Below are 14,030 nucleotides of genomic sequence, written 5' to 3' on the forward strand. Positions count from 1 at the left end.
ATTCCTATACTCCTGTGTAACGGCACCACCATTGGCCATCTGCCCAGATCCTAAGCCCTAGAATTCCCTCCTTACATCTCTCTACCCCGTTTCCTCATTTTCCTCCTTGAAATCTAACTGCTCCAATATCATATGTGGCTCGGTGTCAAATTGTGTTTGATGTCTGTGAAGCACCGAGTGCTGTTTTACTTCAGTGAAGGTGCTAACTAAATACAAGTTGTTGTTGTCACACAAATATTGTCAAAAACAAAATTCGAACCTCTAACCCAGCAACTAAATCATGCCATATTGGAAAATAAATATGGCTTGAAATATGTTGGTGCATAGTTAATACTTTCTCGAATAGAAACATTGACTAACAATTCACCCGCAGTGAGGCAGGTCAAACAGTGTTTCTGACTTTCAGTTCTCACAAAAGGTCATCAATCTGAAACATTAATTTGGTTTCTCTCTCCACAGACATTGCCTGACCTTCAGGGTGTTTCCAGCATTTACTGTTTTTATTTCCAATTTCCATGTCTGGAATATTTTGCTTTTGTTTAAATAATGATATCCATATCTTGGCCATTCAGCCATCACGTTGCGAGGTGAATCCCACAAGAGCCCCAAATCGGGCTTCGCGCCGGGCACTGGGCCGATCATAAGTCACCCGACTCATTCTGCCTGGCACGATCTCAATCTTGACTTCGCTGGGCGTGGTCCAGATCAGTATATTTAAATGAGCCATTCAGCTAATTGAAATACCTGGACGACATATGCACCCGGCACCTGGGAGTTAACCTGCGCGGCCTCAACCGAGTGCCGTTTATCACTAGGTTCCACAAACGTGGACCAGGCATGAAAGCACCTCCGGGGAGTGGGGTGTCGCAGGCCATTGAGACCCGAAAGGTGGTCGGAGACAGGACAGGGTGGTACCCTGGCACTCCCCCTGGCACCCGAGAACTTTGGCACTGCCAGCCTGGCACAGCTACCCAGTTTTTAGATGCCAAGCTGACAATGCCCAGGTGGCAGGTTGGCACTGCCAGGGGTCAGGTCTGGGGAGGGAGAGGGAGGGATTTGCCTCTTAGAGGGTGTGTGAGGAGGGAATCCAGGAGCCACTGGAAGGTTGGGGGAGGGGTGAAATGTGGCTGGGGGGTGTCCAGAAAGTGGGAGAGTGGAGGGGTAGATGTGGTCAAAAAGGCTCCCCGATCTGCGAGGAGCCATTCCTGCCGGCAAGATCAGCTTGCCAGTGCAGGAAATTGACAAAAGTGTGGCCTCAGTGGGAAAAACTCCCCAAGGCCCAAAATACTATGTGAATCTCGGCACTGCAGCCATTGAGTTACTCCCCGCCAAACGCGCTCAAAAGCGGATTTTGTTTCATGTCCACTAATTCTCACCCCTTCTTTCCTGGTCTTATATTTAAAAAGCAGAAGAAGGGGAACAGAACAGGTAGGAACCATGTGTCTTTAAATTCTGTTATTCAAGGGCTTGTCAAACTCTCCTGACAAAATTCAAAATACATCAATTTCAGGCCAGATGAATTATGGAACAGGAAACCAGAGCTGTCACAATGAGATGCAGTTTCCAGACAGTTTGTAATGTGGACCTCAGAATGATTTTTCAGATCCAAAGCAGAGCAGTTCTCCTGGATAATTACAAGCAGAGAAAGGTTCTTTGTGTTTTTTACATAAATGTTTACTTCCAATTATTTCTGGACATCACAAAAATACAAGGCACATTCTTCTGGTAGGGGAATAATCTGGTTTTATTCCTGTTGGACAGAAATTAGGGAAAGTCTTCAACACAGAAAACATGGACATTTTTTTCAAGCATGTCACAAATTTTAGAAATTGTCTTTGGTAATAAGTACTGCATAAATACAATGGTTAAGTACTGGGTATGATGACAACCAACACAATTTCAACTGCATCTAATTTATATACAAGGATGTCCTAAGTGGTTAAGTGGAATTTGTTACATAGCCCTGTATATCCTTTGTCTCTACCGTATAACCACTTTTTTTGCCAACTCTCAAGATTTTGTCCTCAGTAGTTACTTAAATTAACAGGTTTGGGATTCCTTTTTAAGGTTCAGGAAGATAATTCAGTGTGTTATTATGTGAAAAACAACTTAATTTATTTCATCATGGTACTTTCTTTCTGAAGTTCGAAGACAAGGCTTTAATGCATTTCCTCAGTAGAAATAGGTTCGGGAAATGTAACGTGTTTAGCTTGATATCTGCTCAGCGTTTTTAGCATCGTCATTGAATTACTTTGTTGATGTGGGATTTTGAAACTGGATATCATGCCAGCTAGCGAAACAAAACTACACTAAACAGTTATTAGGCAGCACGGTGGCACAGTGTTAGCACTGCTGCCTCACAGCGCCAGGAACCCAGGTTCAATTCCAGCCTTGATTGGCTGACTGTGCGGAGTCTGCACGTACTCCCTGTGCATGCATGCGTTTTCTCCGTGTACTCCGGTTTCCTCCCACAGTCCAAAATGTGCAGGTTAGGTGGATTGGCCACGCTAGTGTCCAAAAAGGAGAAGTTGGGTTGCTGGCTTACGGGGATAGGGCAGCACGGTAGCACAGTGGGTGGCATTATTGCTTCACAGCTACAGGGTCCCAGGTTTGATTCCTGCTTGGATCACTGTCTGTGCGAAGTTTGCACGTTCTCCCTGTGTCTGCATGGGTTTCCTCCGGGTGCTCCGGTTTCCTCCCACAAGTCCCGAAAGACGTGCTGTTAGGTAATTTGGACATTCTGAATTTTCCCTCCATGTACCCGAACAGACGCCGGAATGTGGCGACTAGGGGCTTTTCACAGTAACTTCATTGCAGTGTTAATGTAAGCCTACTTGTGACAATAAAGATTCTAAAAGAAATGGTGGTCTTTCAGAGGGTCAGTGCAGACTTGATGGCCGAATGGCCTCCTTCTGCGCTGTAGTGATTCTATATTCTTACCTGTAATTGCATCCTTATAAAAGGAATGTGGACCTACCTCACTTATTCGGATACAGTAAGTTGCAAGGTTGATTCATGAAATCCATGTCTGAGATCACACACACACACGTGCACACAAAATAAATCACAATCCCATTCTCATTTCAGGGTAAGTTCAAAGACATATCATGCTAAAACACAAAAGCTTGCACATGATGCAGAAAGCAAAAGCCACCATGGTCCCTGAGAATCATAGGCTGCTCTCCTTTTTTCAGAGAGAGCTGACTAGCAGTGATTTAACCTGAGGGTCACCAGACCTCAGGCAGGACAAGGTTGAGAAGTTGGATATTTCAAGTGTCAGCGATGGCTCAGCGGGTATCACTCTCGTCTTCAGGTCAGCCGTGGCTCAGCGGGTATCACTCCCATCTTTGGGTCAGCCATGGCTCAGCGGGGAGCACTCTCACTATTGGGTCAGCCGTGGCTCAGCGGGTATCACTCTCACTATTGGGTCAGCCATGGCTCAGCGGGTATCACTCTCACTATTGGGTCAGCCATGGCTCAGCGGGTATCACTCTCATCTTCAAGTTAGCCGTGGCTCAGCGGGTATCACTCTCATCTTTGGGTCAGCCATGGCTCAGCGGGGAGCACTCTCACTATTGGGTCAGCCGTGGCTCAGCAGGTATCACTCTCATCTTTGGGTCAGCCATGGCTCAGCGAGGAGCATTCTCGTCTTCAGGTCAGATGCTCTTGGGTTCAAGACCCACTCTAGGACATGAGCATGAAAATCTAGGCCAACACTGCAGTGTAGTACTGAAGGACATCTGCACTGCTGGAGGGGTTCTCTTTCTGATCAGGTGTTAAATCAAGACTCCAAAGTCTCTCTCAGCTGGATTTAAAAGGTCCGTGGCACTATTCAAGGAATAGCAGTGGAGTTCACACTGGTATCCTGGCCAATATTTATCCTTCAACCTGCATTACTAAGGTCATTATCACATTGTTGTTTGTGGAATCTTACTGTGTGCAAATTAATGTACTGAGGACATCGAAGATGCTATATAAACAAAAGCATTTCTTGAAATATAATCGATTGCAAAAACACAAACTGACGGTGATAAACACAAAAGAACTGACTGAGAAGGAATTACATAATTTAATCCAAATACTTGCCACATTTTGCACTTCTAATCTTGCTCAGTTTTCAAAACAAGAAGAATCATAGAATCCCTACAGTGCAGAAGGAGGCCATTCGGCCCATCGAATCTGCACAGACCCTATGAAAGAGCACCCTACACAGGCCCAATATCCCGCCCTATCACCGTAACCCCACCTAGCCTTTGGAAACCAATATTACAATTCACCTTACCTGCACATCTTTGGACTGTGGGAGGAAACCGGAGCACCTGGAGGAAACCCACACACACACTGGGAGAAGGTGCAGGTTTTACACCTCTCCCTTCAGATTTCCTTTGTCATAAAAGGTTTTACACATATTCTGAGGTCCAGGCACCGATTTCCACAATTATTTCAAATAAAATCTCCTGAACTGTCGTAATTTCTCACAAACCTTATGTGGTAATACCAGGTATTGCGGTACCCGAGAGGTGGATGACCATTGGCTAGGCCCAGGAGTCTACCATTGGCTGATGTACATAGCTCCGCCCCGAGAGGCGGAGTATAAGAACCAATGCCGTCCCAACAGCCTTTACTTCCTGTATCGAAGCTGCTGGGGAACAGTTCTAGCAGATTAAAGCCTATTAGGTATGACTCACCTTGTCTCGAGAGTAATTGATTGCGCATCAATTTAATCTGCTACAACTTCAGTTGAAAGGATGGATCTCCGTATCAAACCGGAGTACCTTCAGCTCAGCCCCCACACGGACAACTCTGCTGCTATCTTCAAACATCGGCTGGCATGCTTTAAGGGCTACCTCGACATTGCCGCTGGCACCCCCACGGACCTTCTACGCTCGCAGGTCAGCCTTGGGATCTACCCTCTGATCGAGGAGGAGGAGAATTATGCTGCAGCGATCGAGCTGCTAGAAGGACATTATATCCGCACTGTGAACCAGGTCTACGCTCGTCACCTGCTGGCGACTAGGAGGCAAAGCCCCGAGGAAACGTTGGAAGACTTCTACCGGGCGCTGCTAGTGCTGGGCCGAAACTGTGGCTACCCGCCAGTTTCGGGGAACGAGCACACGGAACCTTTGATCAGGGATGCTTTCGTGGCAGGTATGACCTCCCCCGATATCAGCCGAAGGCTCCTAGAAATGGACACTCTGGGACTTACTGAGGCACGGGCCCTGGCGGGGTCTATGGACGTTGCCTAAAAAAACGCGCTGGCCTTTGCTCCCAGACGCGCGGCGGCCCCCTGGGCTGCGTGGCACCCCGTTGTGGCAGCCCCTCAGACTTTTCCCATGACCCCGCAAGCCTGCGCGGCGAGACGGCCCGCTACCGCCGCCGGACAACGCGGTTTCTTCTGCGGGCAGGCAAATCATCCCCGCCCGCGCTGCCCAGCCCACACCGCCACCTGCAAAGGGTGCGGCAAGAAGGGCCACTATGTCGGGGTCTGCCAGGCCCGTGCCGTGGCTGCGGTCTCCAGCGACTATCGGCAGCCCCCCTTTCTGGCCCCAGCCGCCCAGCGCTCACCACCACCCCCTATCCTCAGGCCATGTGCGACCCGCGGGCGTGGCCATTTTGCCCCCCCGGCCACCACGCTGGACGGATGGGCGCCGCCATCTTGTCCCTCGCCGCCGCCATCTTCTTCATTCCCGGACTCCATGTGCGACCCATGGGTGACGCCATTATGGATGGGGCCCCCCCAGCACAGCCGACTACACGCTGCCCGACCAGAACTCTCCATTACTGCAGCTGGCCTTGGTGACTCTGGACCAGAGTCGGCCCCGGATGCTTGCGAAAGCTACAACGACGATCTCCATCAACAGCCACGTGACGTCGTGCTTGGTCGACTCTGGGAGCACGGAAAGCTTTGTTCACCCCGACACGGTAAGGCGCTGTTCTCTTGTCACCCATCCCGTAAACCAAAGGATCTCCCTGGCCTCCGGGTCACACGCGGTGGAGATAAAGGGGTTCTGCCTAGCAAACCTCACTGTCCAAGGCAGGGAATTCCACAATTTCCGTCTGTATGTCCTGCCGCACCTCTGCGCAGCTACCCTCCTTGGGCTGGATTTCCAGTGCCATCTGCAAAGCCTGACTTTTAAATTTGGCGGCCCTATACCCCCCCTTACTGTCTGCGGCCTCGCGACCCTTAAGGTCGGCCCGCCTTCCCTGTTTGCGAACCTCACCCCGGATTGCAAACCCATCGCCACCAGGAGCAGACGGTACAGTGCCCAGGACCGGGTCTTTATCAGGTCGGAGGTCCAGAGGCTGCTGAGGGAAGGGGTCATCGAAGCGAGCAACAGTCCCTGGAGAGCTGAAGTAGTGGTGGTAAAGACCGGGGAGAAACATAGGATGGTCATTGACTACAGCCGGACCATCAAGAGATTTACGCAGCTGGATGCGTACCCTCTCCCCCGTATAGCCGACCTGGTGAACAGAATTGCGCAATACAAGGTTTTCTCCACGGTAGATCTCAAGTCTGCCCACCACCAGCTACCCCTCCGTAATGGTGACCGCCAGTACACTGCCTTCGAAGCAGACAGGCGGCTCTATCACTTTTTAAGGGTTCCCTTCGGTGTAACGAACGGGGCCTCGGTCTTCCACGAGAGATGGACCGAATGGTTAACCGGTACGGCTTACGCGCAACGTTCCCGTATCTTGAGAATGTCGCCATCTGCGGCCATGACCAGCAGGACCACGACACCAACCTCCGAAAATTTCTCCAGATCGCGAATATCCTTAATCTGACTTACAATAAGGATAAATGCGTGTTTAGCACCGACCGTCTAGCCATTCTAGGCTACGTAGTGCGAAGTGGAGTCATAGGCCCCGATCCTGGGCGCAAACCTGTGGCTTTCTTCTCCCATACCCTCCATGCTTCCGAAATTCGCCACTCCTCGGTCGAAAAGGAGGCCCAGGCCATAGTAGAAGCTGTGCGACACTGGAGGCATTACCTGGCCGGCAGGAGATTCACTCTCCTCACGGACCAACGGTCGGTTGCCTTCATGTTCGATAATGCACAGTGGGGCAAGATTAAGAACGACAAGATCTTGCGGTGGAGGATACACTCTCCACCTACAATTACGAGATCTTGTACCGTCCGGGAAGCTGAACGAGCCTCCTGAAGCCCTGTCCCACGGCACTTGTGCCACCGCACAAGAGGACCGCCTCCGATCCCTCCACGAGGACCTCTGCCACCCGGGGGTCACTTGTTTCTTTCATTTTATCAAGACCCGCAACCTGCCCTACTCCATCGAGGAGGTCAGGACCGTCACCAGGGACTGCCAAATCTGCGCGGAGTGCAAACCGCACTTCTACCGGCCAGAGAGGGCGCACCTGATAAAGGCTTCCCGTCCCTTTGAACGCCTCAGTCTGGATTTCAAAGGCCCACTCCCCTCCACCGACCGCAACACGTACTTCCTGAACGTGATTGACGAGTACTCCCGGTTCCCATCGCTATCCCCTGCCCAGACATGACCACAACCACTGTCATCAAGGCCCTCCAGGGTATCTTTACACTGTTCTGTTTGCCCGCATACATTCACAGTGATAGGGGGTCCTCCTTTATGAGTGATGAACTGCGTCAATTCCTGCTCAGCAAAGGCATCGCCTCGAGCAGGACGACCAGTTACAACCCCCGGGGAAACGGGCAGGTTGAGAGGGAGACCGTCCTGCTGGCCCTACGGTCCAGGAGTCTCCCGCTGGCAGGAAGTCCTCCCAGTGGTCCTTCACTCCATCCGGTCGCTGCTCTGTACTACCACAAATCAGACACCTCATGAACGTCTCCTTGTTTTCCCCAGGGCGTCCTCCTCCGGGACCTCACTCCCAACCTGGCTAGCGACACCCGGACCCATCCTGCTTCGGAAACATGTGAGGGCGCACAAGTCGGGCCCGTTGGTCGAGAGGGTCCACCTGCTGCACACCAACCCCCAGTACGCCTATGTAGCGTTCCCTGACGGCCGCCAAGACACGGTCTCCCTTTGGGACCTGGCGCCCGCCGGAGCCCCACGCGCACCCGTGCCCCCACCCTCCCCGCAACACCTGACTCCGCGGAGGGTCAGTACTCCCGCCGCCCCTGCCTAGGCCCGAACAAGCACCGACGCCCCCTACAGCCCCCCCCCCCCCCCCGCCCCCGCCCACTTTTCGCCCCAACAGCGCCGCCTAGGGGTGACAAAGCTGCCTGGGAGGACGACACCACGTTCCCGGAGTCGCAACCGCTGGGACCCCCATCAGGATCACCGCCGAAGCCCAGACGCTCCAGAAGGACGACCAGGCCACCCGATCGACTGATTGCTGCACCATGAACACTTTGCTATTACCCTCGCCATCACGGCACCTCCATACCTGGTCCTACCATGCGAAAGGCGTCATTACCGCTGGCCATCACCCCGCCGGGCTCTTTTTTTTTAAAAACAGGGGGTGAATGTGGTAATACCAGGTATTGCGGCACCTGAGAGGTGGATGACCATTGGCTAGACCCAGGAGTCTACCATTGGCTGATGTACATAGCTCCGCCCTGAGAGGCGGAGTATAAGAACCGATGCCATCCCAGCAGCCTTCACTTTCTGTATCGAAGCTGTTGGGGAACAGTTCTAGCAGATTAAAGCCTATTAGTTATGACTCAACTTGTCTCGAGAGTAATTGATTGCGCATCACCTTAGCACTACTGTAGATATTTTTCTGGCTTCTCATGATCCAATGCCTTCTCAAGTCTCTGTGACTTTACTGAACAGTAATTTGTTTTGGATCCCAGTTTCCTCTGTTCCATTAACTCCAAGCTTCTTGGAAACTTCTCTCAATTTCTCTACTTTCGTGAACGATCTGGATTTTAGATTTCCGGCATCTGTTTTCTTAACCTTATATTGGCTTTGTTTCTAGCAAGGCTAAGAGAGATGTTCCCTCTTCAGCCTTCTAAACCCAACTGCTTCCAACAGAGTTGTGAAAGCTGCCTTTTCTCTCACTACCTATCTACTACTGCAATCAAATTAACCAAACTAAAACAGAAAAGCTTCTCTATCTTACAAGGCCCCAGTTTGTAAGCAACCGCTGCTGGTTTATTCATTCTTCGTGTTGTAGACTTCTCTAAGCACAATACAGCACATTTGGAATTGAAACCAAACCCTAAACATACAATCACCTTTGTCTACCATGAATCTAAATATAGATTTTACCCTTTCAGGTACAGAAACATTAAATTAAACACACTTGAAACAATAGATTACTTCTAATGTTTACAATACGAATATAAATCCCTTAAAACCACGTTTATTTTCCAAAAACACTTCAGTTAGCCCTTCCCTGAGCCTCCTATATTCCAAACAAAATAACCCAATCTAACCAATCACTGCTCAGAAAAAAATCTCCAGTCCAGGCATCATCTGCTTAAATCTCCTCTGCAGCCTCCACTAGTGTAATCACATCATTCCCAGTACTCCAGCTATGGCCGAACAAGTGTTTTATATGGTTCAGGCATAACCTTTCAGCTCTTTTATTAATATTAGTTGCGCTGAATGTAGGAATTTCAGATATATTGCATTATATGTATTTGGTGCAATAAGGGTTAAAAGCCTGGGTTAGTGTGTGTGTTCTTGCTGTAGTTAACTTTTTTAAAAGTCATGGTTTAAAAAACAGGCTCCAAGGGATAATTAAATCTTCGCAAAAGATTGGGCTAATGGAATTTTCTTTATATGAAGGAGGTTCCTGGGGAGTAGATAATTAGAGACATTGCGTGTGGCCTTAGTAAGATCATGTAGTTAATGGGAAGAGCCAGGGATGAGGCAGCCTGGTGTAGAGTTTCAGGGTTTCAGTTCAGTTTAGATCTGCCTGTGAGCAGACTAGCAATTTCTGGAGAAATATTCAGTTTAAAATTTTGCCTATGAACAGAACAGCAGTTTCTTAAAAGGCTGACAGATTAAACAGTAGTTTGACACAGGCAAGAATCTGCAAGCCTGGTCCCTGGAGGATGACTCTCTCAAAGTGGTTTGTCCAAGGCATCTCTTTACAGCAAGTATTCCTGGGTTGGCCAACAGTATTTAAAAGTGGATTTTAACCTGAGATGGAGTGGAGATAAAAGATAGCAGGTGGGAGTCAGTGTTTCATTGTCATTGTTAAACCTTGTTTAGCTGGTCATTGTAAGCTTTGTTAGAATCATTACTAAAGTGCAGAAGGAGGCCATTCAGCCCATCAAGTCTGCACCAACCCTCTGAAAGAGACCCTACCCAGGGTCATCCCCTCACCCTACCCTCATAACACCATCTAACCTGCACATCCTTGGATACTACAGGGCAATATAGCATGGCCAATCCACCTAACCTCCACACCTTTGGACTGTGAGAGGAAATGGGAGCACTCGGAGGAGACCTACACAGACATAGAGTGAAAGTACACACTCCATACAGTCCAAAGATGTTCAGGTTAGGAGGGGTTATGGGGATAGGCCAGGGGACTGGGCCTAGGTACTGTGCTCTTTCAGAAGGTCAGTGCTGATGTGATAGACCAAATGGCCTCCTTCTGCACTGTACGGATTCTATGCCAGTGTTGTTGCTGCACTGGAACAGCTTGGTCAGAAGCATGGCAAGTTCTGGAGCACAAGTCTCTAGTATTGTACCAATAATATTGTCAGGGCCCACAGCCTTTGCAGTATCCAGTGACTTCAGCTGTTTCTTGATGTGACGTGGAATGAATCGAATTGGCTGAAGACTGACACTGAGACCGGGAAGAGATCTGATTGAATGGCGGATCAGGCTCAAAGGGCTGAATCTACTTCTGCTCTTAATTTCAGGTGCAATTCTCCGATTCTGAAACTAAGTGTTGACGCCAACGCAGAATCCGTGGACTTTCACAATAGAAAAACCGGAACAAGCTGCAGCCTCACATATACATTACACTCCCCACACACACTCATCTCAGCCAACAAGATGGCCTGGATGTGCTGGAGTGCGCCCATACAGCTGATGGGTCCGCTGGGGTCAGAGGGTACCTAGAAGGGGGTGCCCTGGGGAGACACCTATGTGACCCGTGGCCCCAAGTTCACAGTGGGCTGTTTGCGGCATGTACAGCTGCATGGCAATGGTGTTCCATGCACATCCACCCACAGCCCACCTCCTGGCCACTCCCCCCGGCCCTGGCAAAGGCTCCCCGGCCCGCAGCACAACTGTCAGCACACTATGGCGATGTTGGACACTTTCCACACCCCTTTTCTCTCCCAAGCCTGTTTCACGATTTTTAAAAGCACAAGTGAACCGCGCCTTCGGGAACTTGGCCCATCGGAGGCGCAGCATCACGGAGGCCTCGGAGAATACCGGGTCAGGCCCACTAATGACATGCAAACTGTGTTTACTGTATGTGCTTTCCGGAACACATTGACGCCGCTGTCGAGGTGACGGAGAATTGCGATTTGGCATCAAATCGGCGCCTGCTGCAATTTTGGCGACGGAACCTATTCTCCGGCCAATCGCCTTTCCCGATTTTGCCGTCGGTCAACAGGGAATCCCGTCTCCGATGTTTCTATGATGTCTGTGATACCGGAGATCACCAGAAAAGGCCAAGATGGATCATCCATTCGGCACTTATGCACTTCTTGAGAATGCGCAAGCCTCATCTTTTGCATTGGTGGGCTCCTTCATCACGGAGGATGGGGATATTTGTGGAGCCTCCTCCTCCAGGAGTTGTTTAATTGTCCACCACCATTCATGACTGGTTGTGGCAGGGCTGCAGAGCTTGAATCTGACCCGTTGATTGTGGAATTGTTCAGCTCTCACTTGAGCATAACGCGGCGGAGAATCTTGGGAAAGCCCTCCAGCAGCTTCCCGACAGCCTCCCCGCCTCCCGAGATTATCCGAAATCCCGCGAGACATCGGAATCAGAACCCCACCCCAAATATGCAGGACCAAATTAGGCTAGCGGAGGTAGGTCATAAACCTTTTTTCGACCTCCCTGTGCGGGATCTAGTGGCCTCCTTTGATTCACCGGCCTCCCCAGGGAGGCTGCAGCCGGGCGGTGTTCCACACAAACATGGACCAGGCGGAATGGCACCCGGGGGATCTCCAAGGCCATTAGTGATCCTTGGGTGGTCAGAGTAAGTGCAGGGTGGTTCCCTGAACCTACCCCTGGAACATGGGCACCTTGTCACTGCCCAGCTGGCACTGCCACCCTGACACTGCCAAGGTGCCAGGATGGCACTGCAAAGCCAGCAGGAGCACTTCTTGGGGTGCCAGGATGGCAGTGGAAGGGTGCACGAGTGCCAGAGTGACACTGCTAAGGGTCGGGGGTAAGGGGGGGCCATGCACATTAAATGAGGGTGAAGAGGGTTTTGAAGGGTGGAGGAGTGCAGGGCAGGAAGGTAGGGGCCTCCAGGAGGTTGTGGGTAATGGGTGGGGATCCTAGAAGGGAGGGGATGCTGTACGGAGGCTTGGGGGAGGCCTGAAGATGGGGGGACTCCCAGGGATCCCATAGCGAGGTGTCCTCACTCAGGGAGTGTGGGATAGTGTCCATGTGAATGGGGGGTGCCCATGGGTGGGAGGGGCGTGGGGGACCCATAAGCTCACTTAGAGGGTGGGGCACCCTTTCAAAATGGCAGCCTGATCTCTGCGTTCAGCTCCCTAGTGCGAAAGAAAATTCTAAGTGTGGGCTAACCTGGTGAGAAACACCCCAGCGCCCAACAAAGCGACTAATAAGTGGCACTGAATAACGGTAGGGAACTCGCCGGCACAGCTCGCGGGAAACTCCCTGAAAAACATGCCACAAATTAACCATAAAATTGTGGGGGAGAATCGCGCACTTTGTCTGCACAATGACTATGCGGTGGTCACTCCTACCAATACTGTCATGACAGGTGCATCGACAGCAGGCCGGTTGGTGAGGATGAGGTCAGGTATATTTTTCCCTCTTTTTGGTTCCCTCACCACCTGCCACAGGCCCAGTCTAGCAGTTATGTCCTTATGCACTGGACTTTCACTAATAAAGGTAATTATTCCATATGCCTTCTTGACTACATTATCATAGATCATAGAATTTACAGTGCAGAAGGAGGCCATTCGGCCCATCGAGTCTGCACCAGCTCTTGGAAAGAGCACCCTACCCAAGGTCAACACCTCAACCCTACCCCCATAACCCAGTAACCCCACCTAACACTAAGGGCAATTTTGGACACTAAGGGCAATTTATCATGGCCAATCCACCTAACCTACACATCTTTGGACCGTGGGAGGAAACCGGAGCACCCGGAGGAAACCCACGCACACACGGGGAGGATGTGCAGACTCCGCACAGACAGTGACCCAAGCCGGAATCGAACCTGGGACCCTGGAGCTGTGAAGCAATTGTGCTATCCACAATGCTACCGTGCTGCCCGTATCTGCTTGTCCATCCACCTTTAGGGATTTGTGGACAGGCACTCAAGGCTCCCTCTGTTCCTCTACACTGCTCAGTACTCAAATACATATTGCGTATTCTCTCATCTTGTTAGCCTTGCACAAATCCATTACTTCATACATCTCTGGATTAAATTCCAGATACCATTACTTCGCTCATTTATCTGGGCCATTTATATTTTCCCACAGTATGCAACTTTCTTCTTCATAATCAACATATGAAACAACATTAACCTAGATGGTGCACAATAAGTCTCCTTGCTGCTGAGCACTCATCTGTCAAAGTGATGGGAGAATGCACCATCAACCGCAAGGCAATTTTTGCATTGCTTAATTGAAAACTTATTGATCAAATCCCCCAGATTCATGTTTCAATCATTGATTTAAGCCACAAAAGCAAGCATTCTGTACTGAGCCCTGTGGAATCTCACCAGAAATAACCTTCCAGTCACATAACCCTTTGCTTCCTGTTTCTGAGACAATTTTGGATTCAAATTGCTGCTTTGCCTTGGATCCTATTTGCCTTTGTCACCAGTCTATCACATGAGACCTTATCAAAAGCCTTGCTAAAATCCATACAGACCACAACAAATGCACGACCCTCACCCACCCTCACTCCTTGGT

At 50.3% G+C, this 14,030-nt stretch overlaps 1 protein-coding gene across 3 annotated transcripts in view; it reads right to left on the bottom strand.

Annotated features, from left to right (window-relative positions):
• Nucleotides 1–14,030, bottom strand: part of vps8 (VPS8 subunit of CORVET complex) — a 1,010,867-nt gene that overhangs the window by 699,419 nt on the left and 297,418 nt on the right. The window lies entirely within an intron of this gene.

This window comes from Scyliorhinus torazame, chromosome 2 (assembly GCF_047496885.1).
Source record: "Scyliorhinus torazame isolate Kashiwa2021f chromosome 2, sScyTor2.1, whole genome shotgun sequence".
Lineage (NCBI taxonomy): Eukaryota > Metazoa > Chordata > Chondrichthyes > Carcharhiniformes > Scyliorhinidae > Scyliorhinus > Scyliorhinus torazame.